This window comes from Pongo abelii, chromosome 1, assembly GCF_028885655.2.
Source record: "Pongo abelii isolate AG06213 chromosome 1, NHGRI_mPonAbe1-v2.0_pri, whole genome shotgun sequence".
NCBI lineage: Eukaryota > Metazoa > Chordata > Mammalia > Primates > Hominidae > Pongo > Pongo abelii.
In genome coordinates, this window is record NC_071985.2 from 218,572,166 (window position 1) to 218,591,974 (window position 19,809).

A 19,809-nucleotide genomic window follows, 5' to 3' on the forward strand; every position below is an offset into this window, starting at 1 on the left:
ACTGTCACCTGGACAACAATATCAGTTTCCAACCTGGTCTCTCTGTGGCTGCCCTGGCCCCAGCAAGTCTTTACGCAGCAGCCAAAATGAGCTTCTAGAAGCAAACTTCAGTTGTGTCACTCCTCTGCCTGGCTTCCTCCTATCCTGAGAATAAAATCCAAACTCTCCACTTGCCTTCAAGGTACTCTGTCGTCTGGACCTGGATCCACCCTCTGCCCCCCGCCCTCTGCTAGTCCCTTGCCACTCACGGTGTGGTCCTGCAGCGTCGACAGCCCTGGGAGCTGGTTAGAAATGCAAGGCCAGGTGCGGTGGCTCACACCTGTAATCCCAGAATTTTGGGAGGCCGAGGCGGGCGGATCACGAGGTCAAGAGATCAAGACCACCCTGGCCAACATGGTGAAACCCCATCTCTACTAAAAATACAAATATTAGCCTGGTGTGGTGGCGCACGCCTGTAGTCCCAGCTACTCGGGAGGCTGGGCAGGAGAATCACTTGAACCTGGGAGGCAGAAGTTGCAGTGAACTGAGATCGTGCCACTGCACTCCAGCCTGGTGACAAAGCGAGACTCCGTCAAAAAAAAAAAAAAAAAAAAAAAAAGAAAGAAAGAAAGATAGAAGGAAGGAAGGAAAGAAGGAAAGAAGGAAGGAAAGAAGGAAATGCAGACACTCAGGGCCACCCTGGACCTGCTAAGTTGGATCTCGCAGGAGGCACGTGCACCTTCATGTTTGAAATGAGCGGCTGCGGCCCCACTGTCCTTCTCACTGGCTTCTTCTCATCTGTCACTTAAATGTGACCTCCACAGTGAGGCTTTCCAAACCAGACATTTGCAAGTAGTTGCCCATGCAGTGCTCTGTCTCAGCGTCTTGCTGGTTTTGGACATAGCTATGACCACAACATGTAACCATCTTGTTTGTTTATGTTATTTGTTGCCTGTTTCTATGTCCGTAGCCCACAACCCGGGTGTAAGCTCTATGAAGGCAGACACAGGGCAGATGGCACCAAACATATAGAAGGCACTCAGAAAATAGTATTGGAAGGAATACTAGCTACATATATTGTGTCTTGTAAAGTTTTCTTTACAAGAATTATCTTCATGTTATCTATAGTTATCTTGTTTATTCTTCATGCGACCTATAGGTGAGATAGATACCATGTACGATAATCTCCCTTTTACAAATGAGGAAATGGAGGCAAAGGGACATAAAGTTTTGTAGCTGGTAATTGGCAGAATCGGGGTACCTGGGGCTGGGTGGGGAGTGATCTCGCTCCCATAACTGAACTCTTTACCTCTGCAGGATGCCTTATTTGTAAATCAAGTAGCATATTACACACATGAGGGATGCATAACATTGAAAGGAATTTCCTAGTGAATGCTTCTATAAAATAAAGAATTCTGCTGTTGGGGGTATTTATCCCTTGTGTGCTTTTTTGGTAAATGCCATCTTGGATTCAGAATCTGTTTAAGCAAAGTCCATAGATCCATATGTTCCCAAAGAGTGTTGATTCTACCAGCAGACATAAAACAAGTCCAACAAGGAAGATGCTGGGGCTACTCAAATTTAGAAGCCATTGGCTGTGCGTGGTGGCTCACATCTGTTATCCTAGTATTTTGGGAGGCTGAGGCGGGAGGATCACTTGAGGTCAGGAGTTTGAGACCAGCCTGGCCAACATGGTGAAACTCCGTCTCTACTAAAAACACAAAAATTAGCTGGGTGTAGTGGCAGGTGCCTATAAACCTAGCTACTATGGAGGATGAGGTAGGAGAATCAGTTGAGCCTAGGAGGCGGAGGTGGCAGTGGGACGAGACCACACCACTGCACTCCAGCCTGGGTGACAGAGCGAGATTCTGCGCCCCCCAAAAAAAGAAGCAGTGGATATTTCTGTGTCCTCTGTCAGGCTGGCCTTCCCTCCTCACAGCCACCAGGTAAATAACCTTTCAGCTTTGGGGATCCAGTACTTTCCTTCTATGGCCCTTCTTGCCTGTCCTCTTTCTTGCTCCAAGCTGCCTTAGGTAGTTATTTCCAGAATTTAATATGCAGGACAATCCATTTAGATAGAACACTGGGCCTCAATTTTGCAAATGAGGAACCCGAAGCTCAGAGAGGTGAATTATTTGCTCAAGGTCACACTGCCAGTTGGCCAGAGACCTGGAGCTTGAACAGCTCAACTCGGAGTGGTCCTGGTATACGGATGATCACATAAGCTGAGGCTTGCTGACGCTGTGCCAAAAGCTTGCCTGCTTGATCTTACAACAGTCCGATTGGGCAGGCACCATGACTATGTCCATGTTACAGATGAGGAGACTGAGGCTCACAGAGGAAGAGTGACACATTCTCAAGGTCATGCAGCCAAGAAGAGAGCGGGGATTTGACTCCAGAAGGGATGCTCTATTATGTACTGCCATTCTGCTTTCAGCCTAGTGCAGTTATTTATTTATTTATTTATTTATTTATTTATTTATTTATTTATTTATTTTATTTGAGATGGAGTTTTGCTTTTGTTGCCCAGGTTGGAGCGCAATGGCACAATCTTGGCTAACTGCAACATCCACCTCCCGGGTTCAAGCGATTCTCCTGCCTCAGCCTCCTGAGTAGCTGGGATTACAGGCGCCTGCCACCACGCCCAGCTAATTTTTGTATTTTTAGTAGAGACAGGGTTTTGCCATGTTGGTCAGGCTGGTCTCGAACTCCTGGCCTCAGATAATCCACCCACTCTGGCCTCCCAAAGTGCTGGGATTACAGGCGTGAGCCACTGCTCCCGGCCAGTCACACATTTTAAATTTAGAAACCAGCCCTCATGGAGTTTCATGCAGGCAGCCAGACGTCACGGTTTGATGGTTCACCTTTTATTTTTGTTTTCAACCCAAAGAAAACAGAGCAGCTTGAGAAACCCATGCTGTGGTTCCCACAGCACAGGCAAAACACTAAAGCAAGCATACAAAATAGACAAACAGAAAGGTTGTTTGTCCACCTTGAGCCCCGTCTGGTCGAGAACCTGCTGCCATGACCCGAGAACCAGGGCAGTGGGGTGGGAAGCTCATCGTTTACTTAGACATGACTGTAACCATCAGCCCGAATCTCTTGAAAGGGAGTAAAGCAAGATGGTTAGGAACTGAAGCCTGGGAACGAGGCTTTGAGTTTTTAAAAATGAGAGAATCCAAAAGACGGTTTCATTTTAGAGCTTACGAGTCCCTGGACGTAGTTCAAAAAGGCTTTTTGCTACACCTGTTGCCACATGCCACCTGGAGGCTATCCTGTCACTTCCTCAAAGGCATGAAGGACAACTTCCCATCCTACTGCAACCTGGAGCCCCACCCAGCTCAGTTACAAACCTAGAGAGGTGTGTGACCTCGCAGATGACAGCAAATATCAGCTGACAAGTACGAAAGGTTTACAGTGTTCAGGATGCCGTTCTATAGGCCTTACACCTATTGACTCATTCCATCCTCACTGTAGCCTGTTAAGGCTGGTATTAGCACTCCCATTTTAAAGATGAAGAAACTGAGGCTTGAGGCATTAAGTAACTTGTCCAAGGTCCCACAGCTGGTAGAAGAGGGATGTGAAATCACTCTTGGAACCAGTGCACACAGCCTTCTGGAAGGACAGGCTGTCACTCAGCCAGCGATGGATTCTCCGTCCAGTCTGCAGGGGGTCTTCTGCATTGATCCCCATCCCACAAAGCTGATGACAGCACGGTGCAGTGAACAGAGGTAGGAATTGAGCAGACCCAAGTTTCAATCCCAGCTCCTCCATTTTCTAGCTGTATGACCTTGGGCGAGGGACTTGACCTTTCTGAGCCTCGGTTTTTGCTCTGCAGATAAGAATCGCACCTTGCCTATAGGGTTATTACAAGGATTAAATTAGATAATAATGGCCCACATTTTCTAAATGCTCCCCATGCTAAAGGCTCTGTGAGGGAAGAAGTACAGCCACTGTCTTCATTTTACAGAAGAGGAGCTGAGCCTCAGAGAGGTTAGGTCACTTATACAGAGAAACATAGGCAATCATGGAGAAGTGGAGGGCTCTGAGCTCCAGCCCCTAAGAACTACACAATGCATCTGCTCATATAATTAAACCTGCACCCAAAACAACCAGCACAGTGTCTATAACACAATAGCTCCTCAGCACACAGCCAAAATCATCTGGAGGGCTTCCAGGGAGACAGAACCTGATCAGAGTGCCTGTCTGGTTCTGCCCGATGCCCAATGCCTGATGTATGTCTGCAGCCCTGCAAGTGAGTGCTGGCCTCTGTTCCCAGCACGGCGGGCCCTGTGATGCCCGGCACATGGCCAGGATCTGCCCGGTGACTGAGGAGGCTTTGTCCATAGCTTAGAGCTGGTCTTGCTGACAATCAGGAGACAGCCCTGGGACCAGACTTTGACCGCAATTAGGTTTATGCTTAAAAACAGACTAATGGTAAATGCTCGACAACTGCAAAGACTCAACCATCCTGCTAAAGCCAGAAGAGACTTTAGCAATTAGTGTCTGGTGGTGCCCACCGCAGGCTGGGCATCAACACTCAGCACTTGCTGAGCATAGAGATGCTCATGGGCCACACCCTAGATATGCTGACTCAGTTGCCAGGGCTGGGGCAGAGGCATCTGCCCTTGACTTATTTGTTTACTTAAGATGCAGTTTATATATAGTAAAATGCACAGATCTTAGTGTACACTTAGATGCACTTTTGAGAACTGTATATATCCATGTAACCACTGCCCAGATAAAAGACATTTCCGTGACTCCAGAAAGTTCCCTCATATGTGCATACCTTCTTTCAGTCTGCCTTTCTGCCTTATTTTACCAGCGGTTAGTTTTGCTTGTATTAGAAGGTTTTGCATTTGTTTGTGTTGCTTTTTGAGACAGGGTCGTGCTCTGTCACCCAGGCTGGAGTACAATGGCGTGATCTTGGCTCACTGCAGCTTCAACTCCTGGGCTCAAGCCATCCTTCCCGTTTCAGCCTCCCAAGTAGCTGAAGTTACAGGCGTGCGCCACCATGCCAGCTAATTTTTATATTTTTTGTAGAGACAGGGTTTTGCCATGTTGCCCGGCTGGTTTTGAACTCCTGGGCTCAAGTGATCCTCCCACCTCGGCCTCTCAAAGTGATGGGATTACAGGCATGAGCTACTGCACCGGCCAAAAGTTTATGGAAGTGGAATCACCCAGAAAGTGCTCTTCTGTTTGCCTTCCTTTGCTCACCCATGGTGTGGCCTGTATCCCGTTTCCTTTCCTTTAACTTGCTGAGTAGCCATTAGCTGTGTGACTGTATCAGTTTGTTTAGCTGTTGGCCTGCTGATGGACAGCTGGGATGTTTCCTCCACTAGAGGAAATGCATAATGTCAGGCATAATGCTGCTATGAACCTCTGTGTACCAGTCTGTGTGAAAAAGGCAGATGTTTGCCTTTCTCTCTATAAATATCCAGAAGTGCAATTGCTGGGTCACAGGTAGAAGTGTTATTTTAATCACCTGTCCAGGTGCCACAGCTGCCAAACTGGGGTGCGATTCCCCAGTCTGTTCTCTTTTAAGAGCCATGTCCAGATGCCAAGCCCCTGGAGGTTATAAGATCTGCTCTGACTCACAGAGGAATCAGTTTTCCTAATGAGCAGTCCCTGAGTCACTCCACATTTTGATTCCCATTTAGCTTTGAAAGTTGAACCGATTCTGGATGGTTTGTTCTGACTAATGATGTCAGCTGTTCACATGAGGGCTAAAAGCCCATGGAGATAACACAAGGAAAGTTCCGGCTGCCAAGGCATCAACCAGGTTTCATGCCCATTGAACACGCTGCTAAATCGCACCAGTCTCAGTCCTTCCTCTAAACTCTCTGCTAAGGGACCTCCAGGGGACCAATGCCGATTTAGCAGAGGCAGTAGAGCAAGGTGGTTAGAGTCAGTGGAGATAAAAATCCAGGTCTGTCTGGAAGGTTTTAGGCAAGTTGCTTCAACTTTCTGAGCCTCAGTATCCTCATCTGTAAAATGGGCACACCACCGGTACTAACTCATGATACTGGAGTATATGAGGTATATAAAAGGAGATGGTAGGTGAGCAGCAGATGGGGGTCAGGAAGCAAAGGGAGCAGCAGTTTGAGACTCAGCCATTATCTGAAGACCCCGGAAGCACCACCTTGCAGTCTGCTAAACATGCAGATTCTTGGGCCAGATGAAGGACTTACAGAATCAGAATGCGAGGTAAGGCCCAGGATCTGCTTTTAATTAGCCAAGTGATCCTGATGCTCACTAAAGCCTCAGAGCCCTCATCCTGGGGTGTGGACCCAAGAGGTGTCTGAGGAATCGGCCGAGCTCAAGGATACAGAGACAGGTGGGGTGGGAGGACCAGGAAGGGAGTTAAGCCTTGGAAGAGCCTCCATGGGCAACCGAAGGGACCGCTTTACTCCACCAGGACTGTCTCCTGGCTCTGCCCCAGGGAATCCCTCCTCCACCCCTGCTCACCTAGCAAGGCTCCAGCCTGGCCACACAGGTCTCCAGCCACAAGGACCTCATGTGGCCTGATGGGTCAACTCAGCAAAGTGCTAAATGCCTGTGCAAGGCATTATTGAGCCACGGTCAAAGATTCTGGTTCTAGGTTCGACTCCCAGCTGTGTTCCTTCCTTCCTGGCTGGGTGAACTTGAGTGTGTTATTTCAGCTGGGCCGTGAAAAGGGTTTGATAAGTGGTGTCTCCCTAATGGAGTTGCCAGGACTCATCAGCGCGTATGGGTTAGAAGACTTCACATGATGTTAGGCATGCTATGCGCGGTTGTTATGCTACAGCGCTGGGCTTATCTTGCTTCCTCTTTAGGGATGGGGATGGGGTTGGTGACCACTCATAACCTGGGAAATATTCTGCAACCCATTCTCTGAGGCTTAAAACCAGTGTTCTTACAGTTGCTTCATACACGGGTGCAAATCATGCAATCTTAATCAATCAATCAATCAATCAAATTTAAAAATCCCCCAAATCTAAAACAATCAAATGCTTAAGAGAAGCATAGAGAAGGTCCAGAGAGACACTGCACGCCCATCACCAATTAACGACAGAGACAGGCCCCGCCTCCAGTCTGTGACCAACTGCCTTTGGGATCCAGCTGCTTGCTCGGGATGAGCTGTTCTCAGTCTGTGTCCTCTTTTGTCAAATGACCATCCCCATTGCTGCAGCATCTTCCACTCCCTGCCCATGCTCCCCGGTCCCTGGTTCCTCCCGACTTCCCCATTCCAGTGCAAGGACATATCACTTTCCTGGTGGTCTGGGTTGGGCATTCTCTCCTTTCCCTAACTCCACCCCTCTAACATACACACAACTCTCTGGTTTCAAACTGGCAGCTCCAGGACTATATCTGGCCCATGGAAGTGTCTTCTTCGGCCTGTGAAGTGTTTGTTATTTATTTTATGTAATATGGAGTAATTGCCAATATTGAGAACATGGGCGATCTCGCATGGAAAACTTGAAAATCTGGCGTCTCTGGCCTAAATTCTCACATGGTGCTGTGTCATGGCTCTGTCCTAGGGAAGGGGCCTGGCACCCCACTTTGCCACAATCCCCACCACTCCCTGCTGCCTCCCATCTGGCCAGACTCTCTCCTTAATATCCCCCACTGGCTCCTTTCAGACATTTGCAACTCCTGCCCACATCCATGTTCGGTTGGCTCCCAAATATGTTGCTTCTTTTTCCCAAAGTCCTTTTCAGTGATTCTTCCTGCCTCATGCATCTCCTTCTCACTTCTCAGGCCTGGCTGGTGGTGATAACTGACTCCTCTAAGTCTTCCCTAGCTTCCAGGCCAACCCTCCAGCCACTGTGTCTGTCAGAACTTCAGTGTCCCTCACAGCCCACAGGATAAAGTCCCAGCTCCACAGGGAGGCTGTGAACTACCTCATCCAACCTGAATTCTTTAATTCCTTGAACACCCACTTTGTGCAGGGCCCTGTACCAGGCGCCAATGATCCAGGGTAGAGAAAAACATGTTCTCTCTCAGGGGAAGACGAAGGTAATGTCCTGAACGTGTCCAAGGAGGGAAACAGTCCTGGGTCTATCTCCCAGCCTCTGCAGCCCTCCACTCTCTGTGTCTTGCCTTTCTCTCCTCCCCTACCCCATCCTGAAGGCCTCCTCTCCTTTCACATCCGGTTCTGTTCCCCTTTCTTCCGGAAGCCTCCTGCCATGGCCAGCGGGGAGTGGCTCTCGAGTTCTGTTCATGCATGTCGTTTGTATCAGCCAATTGCTACTGGCCATTTAGAGTCGTCCTGAGGGTGCTGGTTTCATTCCTGCTTTCTCTAACTAAAGTTTAACACGCAGGGCTAAACACCTGTGTTCTCACTGCTGCCTCTGGGGATTTTTATATTTATCTGGGACTTCTCTAACACTGGGCATAGGACTGTTCACAGGAAGCCTCAACAAATCTCTGTTAACTTCATTCATTGATTTCAATAAACATTGACTGAGCAACCACTGGGTTGTTGGGCACTACGAACACAGAAGTGAACAAGCCAAAGGCCTGTTCTCACAAAGCTTCTCTTTTCCTGAAAGAGACAAACAAGTAAAGGGATAACCTATCACAAGATGTCCAGAAAAGAAAACAGAAGAATGTAAGAGTCAAGGTGGAGGATGGGTTCTTTTGACAGAGTGATCAAGAAAGGGCTTTCAGAAAGGACAACATTTTCACTGAGACTGACAAGGTGGCAGCAGACTGGGGAGGTGGGGAAGTCCCAGGCAGAGTGATATGGTTTGGCTGTGGGCCCACCCAAGCCTCACCTTGAATTGTAATGATTCCCATGTGTCAAGGGCGGGGCCAGGTGAAGATAACTGAATCATGGGGGCAGCTTCTCCCATACTGTTCTCCTTGTAGTGAATAAGTCTCATGAGATCTGATGGTTTTATAAATGGGAGTTCCCCTGCACAAGCTCTGTCTCTTGCCTGCCACCATGTAAGACATGACTTTGCTCCTCATTCACCTTCTGCCATGACAGTGAGGCCTCCTCAGCCATGTGGAACTGTGAGTCAATTAAACCTCTTTCCTTTGTAAACTACCCAGTCTCTGGTATGTCTTTATTAGCCACATGAGAACAGACTAATACACAGAGGTAGCCAGTGCAAAGGCCCTGAGGCAGAAATCACCTTGGAGGATGGGTAAGATAGAAGGGGAACAGAAAACCACTTAGGAGGTTACAGCCATAGTTTATTTTACTTTATTTTATTTATTTATTTGTTGAGATGGAGTTTCGCTCTTGTTGCCCAGACTGGAGTACGGTGGTATGGTCTTGGCTCACTGCAACCTCTGCCTCCCAGGTTCAAGCGATTCTCCTGCCTCAGCCTCCCAAATAGCTGGGATTACAGGCACTTGCCACAACGTCCAGCTAATTTTTGTATTTTTAGTAGAGATGGGGTTTTGCCATGTTGGCCGGGCTGGTCTTGAACTCCTGACCTCAGATGATCCACCCGCCTCGGCCTCCCGAAGTGCTAGGATTATAGGCGTGAGCCACTGCACCCGGCCTACGGCCCTAGTTTAGAGTCAAAGTTGACAAATGGAGAAAAACTTGTGATGAGTTTGATTCAGGCAAGAGAGATGAAGGGGACAGAGGATTTTAGTGTCAGCAACCAAAAGGATGGTAGGGAGCTATTACAGACTGAATATTTGTGCCCATCCAAAATTCATATGTTGAAGCTCTAACTCCCAACATATTAGGAGATAGGGCTTTGGGTAGGTAATTCAGGTTAGACGAGGTCATGAAGGTGGTCTAATGGGATTAGAGCCCTCCAAAAAGAGATTCCAGAGAGCTCTCTCTGCACACGTGCATCAGGGAAAGTTCATGTGAGGGCCCAGTCAGGAGGCGGCCATCTGCAAGCCAGGAAGAGAGCCCTCGCCAGAAATTGAACACTGCTGGGTCTTAAACTGCACCCCCCAGAACTTCAAGAAAATAAATTCCTATTGTGTAAGCCACCCAGTGTATGATATTTGTATGGCAACCTGAGCCCTTTACTGACATAAGAAAATCTCAAGTAACGAATGAAATTTGCCTAGGTCTCCAGGTTGAAACATTTCAGAGTTGAGACCGATATAGGAAAATGATGGGGTTGGGTGTGGTGACTCATGTCAGTAATCCCCAGCACTTTGGAAGGCTAAGGCAGGAGGATCGCTTGAGCCCAGGAATTTGAGACCAGCCTCGGCAACATAGCAAGATCCGATTTCTACAAAAACTAAAGAATAGCTGTGCGTGGTGGCAGCGTGTCCATAGTCCCAGCTACTCAGGAGGCTGAGGTGGGAGGATTGCTTGATTCCAGGAGGTAGAGGCTGCAGTGAGCCAAGATCAAGCCACCGTACTCCAGCCTGGACAAGAGAGTGAAATCCATCTGAAAAAGAAAAAGGAAAATGATGGGATTCTATCAATGAAGGCTACAGAAGTGTGTCTAAGGCACAGAACCCTGCATGTCATTCAGAGATGTCCAATGCTCACCTGTCTCAGCCTTTGCCCAGTGCTGACAGCTGCTCTCGAAGGTCCCGCCCTGATTTCTGACCTTCCCCATCCTCCTTCCAGCGGAACTGCAAAACCCTGTTTTCTTTACTGCTGCTTTCGCTTGCTGTGGAAATAAACAGCTTCTTTATAAGCCACACTTCAAAGTTACCACTCCCTTTATCAGATGGCCTGGCCCCGGAGCACTGCCTTGACCCATTGAAGAGCAGGTGTTATGAAACCTTCCAACTTGCTTTCTTGAAAAAGTAGCTTTGTTCTACTCATGCAGACCACAACCGTCTTACCTAGTTAAGGTGACAACTAACGTCAAGGTGACAGACACAGAAAGAAATTCATAGAAATGTTCAGCATGTGGCAAAATGTCCAAGATTCCAGGTTGAAGAAAGGGTGTTTTTAGATAAACAGAACTGGAAGTTGAAAGGCTCTTCTTTGACAGATGAATTTTGTTTGTGTTTTTTTTTTTTTTAGACGGAGTTTGTGAAATTTGCTTAAAGAAAAAATAAACAGATGATATTTATATAAAACAATGCCTGGAATATGAACTGAGACTCTAAAGACTTTAAAGCAAGTCTAGTTTTCATGATGGCAGGAAAACAATCTGTGTTAAGAATACTATCAGTTTGGCCAGGCGCAGTAGCTCACGCCTGTAATCCCAGCACTTTGGGAGGCTGAGGTGGGTGGATCACTTGAGGTCAGGAGTTCGAGACCAGCCTGGCCAACATGGTGAAACCCCATCTCTACTAAAAATACAAAAAATTAGCCGGCCGTGGTGGTGTGTGCTTGCAATCCCAGCTACTTGGAAGGCTGAGGCAGGAGAATCGTTCCAACCTGGGAGGCAGAGGTTGTAGTGAGCCCAAATTGTGCCACTGTACTCCAGCCTAGGCAACAAGAGTGAAACTTCGTTTCAGAAAAAAAAAAAAAAAAAAGAATATGATCAGGTTAAACCCGAGATTCCTAAGTAGAAAGAGGAGATGCTGGGCACATCTGACCTACTCCCTAGGCATGTCTAGGCACAACTATTAACTGGATTAAGCACAATAATATTTCACCTGCCAGAAGTTTGTTACACATGGCCTCATTCGGTTCCCACAACCCTCCATGAAAAAGGTAGGCATTGAGCCCATTTAATAGCTGAGTAGATATCCTCGGGGGATACATTCCAAGACCCCCAGTGGATGCCTGAAACAACAGACAGCACCCGACCTTAACACATATGACGTTTTCTGATCTGATAACCCAGACCGCTCTTAAGTGACCAACGAGCAGGTAGTGTTGACAGCACCGATCTGCTGGACAAAGAGACGATTCACGTCTGGAGCATGACAGAGTGGGACAGTGTGAGATTTCATCACACTAGTCAGAATGGCATGCAATTTAAAACTTATGAATCTATCTTTCCGGAATTTTCCATTTAATATTTTCAGATTGTAGTTGGCTATGGGTAACTGAAACAGTGGAGAGTGAAATGATAGAAGAGGAGGAACTCTTGTAGACAATATAGGATCATAAAGAGTTAAGTCACTTGCCCAAGATCACAAAGCTGGCACGTGGTGGAACCAGAATTCTAACCCATGGCTGTCTAGCCCCAGAGTTCACTTACTTTTTCTTTTCCTTTTTCTTCTGTCTCTGTCTCTCTGTGTGTCTCTCTCTCTCCTTCTTCTCTTTTTTCTTTTTTTCTTCTTTCTCTCTCTCCTTCCTTCCTTTCCTTTCTTTTCTTTCCTCCCTCCCTCCTCCTTCCTTCCTTTTTTTTTTTTTTTTTTTGAGACAGGGTCTCATTCACTCTGTTGCCCAGGCTGGAGTGCAGTGGCACAATCTTGGCTCACTGCAGCCTTGACCTCCCAGGGTAAGGTGACCCTACCACCTCAGCCTTCCAAGTAGCTGGGACTACAGGCATGTGTCATCACGCTGCACTAATTTTGGTATTTTTTCTTTTTTGCAGAAATGGAGTTTTGCCATGTTGCCCAGGCTGGTCTTGCACTCCTGGGCTCAAGCGATCCACCTGCCTCAGCCTCCCAAAGTGCTGGGATTACAGGTGTGAGCCACTGTGCCTGGACAGAGTCCACTTTCTTTTCCATACATCAGAAGTTCCAAACCTGGCTAGGTATCTTAATCAGCTAGAGAGCTTGTTTGAAAATCTGATTCCTGAGTCCCACTGCTGAAGTCTGACTCCGCAGGCCTGGGATGGGGCCTGGGAATCTGTTTTTATTAAGTTCTCAGCTGATGATCGAGCAAGGGGTTGCTGGGATGGACCACATCCGTTTCTGCTAGAAGGTCCTGTCAAGAGAGTCGGCGAACCCCCAGCAGAGCGCCAGAAACCACCTGTGGGTTCAAGGAGGAGGTTCCGCGGCAAGGACTGATTCATCAGCTGTGGTAGTTCCTGCTGTGCGGGCTTGGTTAAGCTGGAACTACTTTTCCCAGAATCCCCTCCTCTGACTGGTTCTGGGTTATAATTGGTCAGAAGAGGAATCTGTGGAAAGCTGGGAGATGGAAGTGAAGCAGCGGCCATCACACTTTAGAGGTCATCATGATTGGATGAGGTGAGAGACAGCCCCGTGGGTTCCAGCATATTCGAGCCTGTCCTCCATTCTGCATCCAGCTCTTTCTCCTGACTGCTGGTCCTGTTAACCAACAGCAGCCCAGGCCCCCCGCGGACACTTGGCTGGGGATGGGCCAGACAACGGCTGGCTGCAGACTTCCCCACCAGCTTGCCCGTGTACCCAGGGCCAGGTGGTGATGCCCCTGGTCCCCGGCAACTCTTTCACCTTCCTTTCTGCTGCCCCCGTATGAATGCATAAGATCTAATTCCTATAATAAACCCCTTATCCCATAGGTCATAGAAGTTTGGCTTCTCTCATTGACCTGGAAGGATGCCGTCATCCACTCTGTCCTGCAAACCTTTTGACCTAAAGCAGCGGTCTTCCAGGTGTGGCCCCGATCAACAGCATCAGCATCACCCAGGAGCTGGTTAGAAATGCAAATCCTGGGGCCCCACTCAGACCTACTGAATCAGCAACTGGGGGTGGGGGATGTGGCGGGGGGTGGAGGAGGGAGGACCCAGCAATCTATGTTTTAACAAGCCCCCCACCCCAGAGGATCCTAACACAAGCTGAAGATGGAGAACCACTCATACAAGCATTTAGAAAACCTGCCTCTAGGGAGGCAGAGGCAGGCGGATCACGAGGTCAGGAGATCGAGACCATCCTGGCTAACACGGTTAAACCCCGTCTTACTAAAAATACAAAAAATTAGCCAGGCGTGGTGGCGGGTGCCTGTAGTCCCAGCTACTCGGGAGGCTGAGGCAGGAGAATGGCATGAACCCGGGAGGCGGAGCTTGCAGTGAGCCGAGATCGCAACACTGCACTCCAGCCTGGGCGACAGAGCGGGACTCCGTCTCAAAAAAAGAAAACCTGCCTCCATTTCTGTTTGGGATGATGTAGTAGTTCTGGAAAAAGACAGTGGCGATGGTCACACAGCACTGTAAATGTGCTTAATGTCCCAGAATTGTATACTTAAAAATGGTTAAAATAGGCCAGGTGTGGTGGTGACTCACGCCTATAATCCCAGCACTTTGGGAGCCTGAGGTGGGCAGATCACTTGAGCCTGGGAGTTTGATACCAGTCTGGGCAACATGGCAAAACCCTGTTTCTACCAAAAAATACAAAAATTAGCCGATGTGGTGACATGCGCCTGTGGTCTCAGCTACTTGGGAGGCTGAAGTGGGAGAATCACTTGAGCCCAGGAGGCAGAGGTTGCAGTGAGCCGAGATCATACCACTATACTCCAGCCTGGGTGACAGAGCAAGACCTTGTCTCAAATTTTAAAAAGGTTAAAATAGTTTACAAACAAACAAAAAAGCTTAGAAGCCATAAACAAAAGGTCACATACTGTGTGATTCCATTTACATGCAATGTCCAGAAAGACACAAAGCAGATAGGTGATTGCCAGCAGCAGGGGTTGGTGGGGGAGGGTGGAGATGGGGAGGGAATGCTTAACGGGTGCGGGGTTTCTTTTTGGGGCGATGACAATGTTTTGGAACTAGATAGAGGTGGCAGTTGCACAACACTGTGAGTGTACAAGATACCACTAAATTGTGCATTTTAACATGGTTGATGTTATGCTCTGCAAATTTCTGGGGCTTGCCATTGTATCTCTGAGAGTTAGCATTCATTGAGATGCTGTGCTAAGGCTTCACAAGCAGTGTCATTTCATCCTCACTCCAATCCTGGGAGGGTGGCATTATTATTCTCCCCATTTAATGGATGTGGAACCCAGGCAGTCTAACTTCAGAATCCATGCTTTGAACCAAAATGCCATTATGCGCAGAACTGTGAGTTATTTCTTTATGCAGAAGACAGAAATGAGACATCAGCCAAAGCTGCCCTGATCACACTTAAAAGCAGTATCCTGGGCCAGGTCTGGTAGCTCACGCCTGTAATCCCAGCACTTTGGGAGGCCAAAATACCGGGCGTGGTGGCACACACCTGTAATTCCAGCTACTCAGGAGGCTGAGGCAGGAGAATTGCTTGAAACTGGAAGGCGGAGGTTGCAGTGACTCCATCTCAAAAAAAAAAAAGATTAAAAAAAAACCAGCAGTATCCCAGGCACCTAGCTTTACCTTGCCCTGCAGCAGAGGGCCGGGGAGAGGAGGGAAAGGAGGAAGTTGGCTTGCTCATGGGTCTGTACTCCCAGGCATTCTGAGATAAAGCCCCACGACTCTCAGGTGTGCTTGGCTTGGATTTGGAATGGACTTATTAGAATGGAAAGATTTTCAAAAATAATTATGACACTAACACCTAAAAATGTATTGAGCATGTACTGTTTTAAGTACATTTATAGTTTAATCTTCACAAAATCATTAAACTATTCTCCCCATTCGATAAAGTGAGCCATGGCTCAAGGTGACCTAGATCATTAGGACCATTTGAACTTAAAGCTGTTACTTTAATACAAAGTCATACATATTTCTCTGTGGGAAACTCAGAAAGTACAGGTTAGAAAAGAGAAGACAGGGAGAGAGGGAATAAAAATTACTTGTAATCCATTAGGAATAATCATTGGAAACATTAAATAGTCAAATTTGTATTGTGTGTTTTTTTGAAACAAAAAATAGACAGCTTCGTAATCTGCCTTTTTACATTAGCAAATTAGACTCATCTTTCTATGTCTTTCAGAGCCTTCTGCATCACTGCCATTTTGAATGGCCATGTGGTGTTCCCCTTGTATAACCTTGTAGAAACCATAGCAGATTTTCCAGGCTTTTATATGGGACATTTGGGTTGTTTCTACAAGAAGACATTTCAACTGGGAAAAAATGTTTTAATCAGGTTGCTGAAATGTCTCAAACTTCCTCCCTGCAATGAGCAGTAACATGGTGGAAGGGCGATCAGCTTTTGGGGGTTGATATTTGCTAATGGAAAGACCCAAGCACCAGGCAACATAGTCTCATGCACATTTATTTCAGGGGCAAACTTTTGGGGGGAAAAGGCTCTCATTTTTATGTGTTGAACCTGAAAATTCTCACCTGAAGACAAAGTAAAAAAAAAGTCTCTCAGATTTACCCATCTCACTCCTTAAAAAGAAGAGCTTGATTCCTTGGCAACAAGGAACAAATGTTCCTCAGAATCCCAAGTTATCTTCCACTTCCCAGTTCTGAAGTTACATGCCAGGTAGATCTAGTTAGATGCCAGTACTGTTGTTTCTCAGCATAGCATCATAGTTCAGAATACAGACTCTGGAATGAGACTGGCTGGGTTCAAATCCCAACTCCCTCACTTTCTAGCTGTGGGCCCTGTTATTAGCTCACTAAACCCTTGGAGAGGAAGTGCTGAAGATAGAAGCCTGGGTCCCTGAATGACTGTGTGGAGCCAAGACCCCACCTTCCCATCCAATACATGAAAATGTAACTGGAGTGCCTTAAGTCCTTGAGATGTGGGGTAGTTTGCACTGTAGCTAGCATACTCCTGCCTCGGTTTCCCCAACATAGAACTGTTTTGAGCATCAAATGACTTAAGAGTGATGGGAAAGCTTAGTTGCTCCCCACTCCAACTCCAGATATTGACTCTAATAAGGACAGTCCCCAAACATCTGTAACTTTTATCATGAGCCGGATATGGCTCTGACTCCCAGGAATTCCCCTAAACTCTTCTTGAATATTTTTCAGCCTGAAGCCCTCTTGTGGGAAGCAAGTCTGTCTACTCCTTTCTGTGAGAAGTTCCCAGTCACCGGCTCACCCTGGGAGAGAGAGTATGTGTGTTCTAAAACTACCAACAGACTTCCTCAGACGCAGTGAGTCAGTACGAACACACAGGCGAGGTTGAAGAACTCCCTGGCCTTCATCTCTCTTGGCTCAGCCAGGCACAGTTCCTCTTAGCCCAAGACAAAACAGCCTATGCTGTTAAATCAATGGTTCTACCAGCTTCCAATCATAAAACCAAGGGGCAATAATACATAAAATTGGAACTCATACATTCTGATTTACAGCTAATTGCAGATGTATCCAAGCTCATTATACATTTATCTACCATTTGTCTGTAAAAGATTGCCTCTACGGTCCTTCCTTCCTTCTTTTCTTCCCCATTCCCCTTCTTTCTTTTGGTGCACAGACCCCTTTGAGAATCTGATGAAAGCTACTGACCTGCTACAGAAAAATGCAGAGATAGAATACTTGACAGAGAATGCTTGACAGACAATTTCAGGTGGTTAGCGGGTCCTTAAAGGTGACTGAGGACCCTCATAGGAGTTATTACAAGTTTGAAATTACCCAACAATTTCATAATGATCCTGACCACTATAATAGTTTATTGCTTTGATGACCAGGCAAACATCTAAAAGCAGCGTCTAAAAGCATCATTATATGCAGAGACAATTTCTAGAAGTATATACAAGAAATTGCAGATGGTGGCTACCTCTCGTATAAGGGACTGGGAGCCTGGAATGAGAGGGAGATGTATATTTTTTCATTGGACATCCTTTTACACCGTTTGATTTCTTATACCATGTGCATCTATTAGTTTCCTAATTAAAGAAAAAGAGTTAATGAAAAAGTTATTTAAGTTAAGAACTGTCACTACTCATTGTCACTTCCATGCCTGTGATATGGGAAAGGGAGAGTCACCAATGGGGAGGCGGTCAACCTCCTACCTAGCAGGATGAAACCCACATCAGCTGGCAAAGTGAAGGCATCACTCCAGAAAAGACAGATGGTTTCTACCGGGTCTTCAACATAGGTCACTGAAGTTCCAAATGGGAGGGGAGGATATTATCAATGTTTCATTAGGTCCCTGCTTAGCCCTGGTGCTGGCCAGAGGAACTGGCCCAAACCTCCTAAGTTTGGTCATTTCATATAAACATACACTCACATACAAATCCAATAATTCCACTCCTAGGTATTTGCTCAAGAGAAGTGAAAACATATGTTGATACTAAAACCTCTGAATGTTTATAGCAGCTTTAATCGTAATCACCACAAAGTAGACACAATCCAAATATCCTTTTAACAGGTGAAGGGATAAGTAAACTCTGTCATACCATGGAATAAATGCAGTGTGGGGAAATCTCAAATGTATTTTTTTTTTTTTTTTCGAGACAGAGTCTTGCTCTGTCACCCAGGCTGGAGTGCAGTGGCGTGATCTCGGCTCACTGCAAGCTGCGCCTCCCGGGTTCATGCCATTCTCCTGCCTCAGACTCCCGAGTAGCTGGGATTACAGGTGCCCACCACCACGCCCAGCTAATTTTTTGCATTTTTAGTAGAGAGGGAGTTTAACCATGTTAGCCAGGATGGTCAATCTCCTGACCTCGTGATCTGCCTGCCTCGGCCTCCCAAAGTGCTGGGATTACAGGCGTGAGCCACCGCGCCCAGCCATCTCAAATGTATTCTACTGAGTAGAAGTGGCCAGACTCCAAAGGCACCATACTGTATGATTCTATTTATGTGACATCCTGGAAAGGGCAAAACTATAAGGACAGAAAAAAGATCAGTGGCTGCTGGGGGGTGGAGACAAGAGAGACTACGAAGCAGCAGCAGGAGAGAATTTTGGGGGGTGATGGAACTTTGCTACATCTTGATTGTGGTGGTGGTTACATGACTGCCTGTGTTTGTCAAAACGCATCAAACTGTGCTCAAATTGAAAATTACATACATGTATATAAAATACAATGCTGGGTGAGTATTTTCTTTTCTTTCTTTCTTTTTTGAGATAGAGTCTCACTGTGTCATCCAGACTAGAGTGTAGTGCTCTGATCTTGGCTCACTGCAACCTCCGCCTCCTGGGTTCAACGGGTTCTCCTGCCTCAGCCTCCCCAGTATCTGGGATTACAGGCACCTGCCACCACGCCCAGCTAATTTTGTATTTTTAGTAGAGACGAGGTTTCACCATGTTGGCCAGGCTGGTCTCAAATTCCTGACCTCAAGTGATCCGCCCGCCTCGGCCTCCCAAAGTGCTGGGATTACAGCGTGAGCCACCGCGCCCAGCCTTGGATGAGTATTTTCTCACAGTTGCCTATGAGTCAGCTGCTGTGGCTTCCACCATGTTCCTATCTCAGCTTCCTAAGTCTAAGAAGGGAGGCCCAGATACTCGAAGTTTGAAGGGTAAACCAGCCACCAGGAGTGGCAGCTGATGTCTTCAAAGCTCTCTACAGTTCCCAAAGCACCTTGCCTGGCAGTAATCCCTGTGGGATGCATAACAAGCCTATAGGTCTTCAGCACAGGTCATTAAAGTTCCAAATGGGAGGAGAAGGTGTTATCAATAACAGTTTTGTTATGAAAACAATGCTTGTTTAAGAAATAAAAATTAAATATAGATTAGCAGAAAGAATATTGAAACCCCCCATGGCTACCCCCATCCATAACTGCTGATAAATATCTATGATGGTCTCCATGCTTTCTTGTGTACTGTGTAAACAAAATACTTTTTTGTTTTTTACAAAAGTGGGATATTGCTGCAATATGTTTTATATCCCTAACTTTTTTTTTGAGACGAAATCTCACTCTGTCACCCAGGCTGGAGTGCAGTGGCGCAATCTCGGCTCACCGCAACCTCCACCTCCCAGTATAATCTTAATTTTTAAAAATTTGATGTATAATGAACAATCTTTCATATCATCAGTATTCATCAACACTGGCATTTTTAGCAGTTGAGGACCACCTCAGTATATGAAAGAGCTGCAATTTATGTCACTAATTCCCTGTTGCTGCAAATATATTTGATTTTTAGTTTTATTGCTATTATAAAAAATACTGTTGAAATTAACTCCGTATACAACCATAAATTGTTACCTCGGGATAAAATCTTGGTATTGAAGATATTAATAACAAGGTTAAAATCTTGGAATTAAAAGTGTTTTAAAGCTAAGTG

General features: G+C 46.6%; 1 protein-coding gene and 1 non-coding gene across 5 annotated transcripts in view; one reads left to right on the forward strand and one right to left on the reverse strand.

The window, feature by feature from the left end:
• Positions 1-19,809, reverse strand: part of TMEM51 (transmembrane protein 51) — a 67,140-nt gene that overhangs the window by 34,234 nt on the left and 13,097 nt on the right. The gene's annotated exons all lie outside the window — the stretch shown is intronic.
• On the forward strand, positions 12,037-18,612 carry TMEM51-AS2 (TMEM51 antisense RNA 2). Of its 2 annotated transcripts, none has more exons than XR_008516787.1 (3): positions 12,037-12,993; positions 13,287-13,420; positions 16,617-17,281. It is a non-coding gene; the product is annotated as a TMEM51 antisense RNA 2 (transcript). The 2 variants fall into 2 exon arrangements; XR_008516788.2 differs by having other exon boundaries at positions 12,846-12,993; positions 13,287-13,379; positions 16,617-18,612.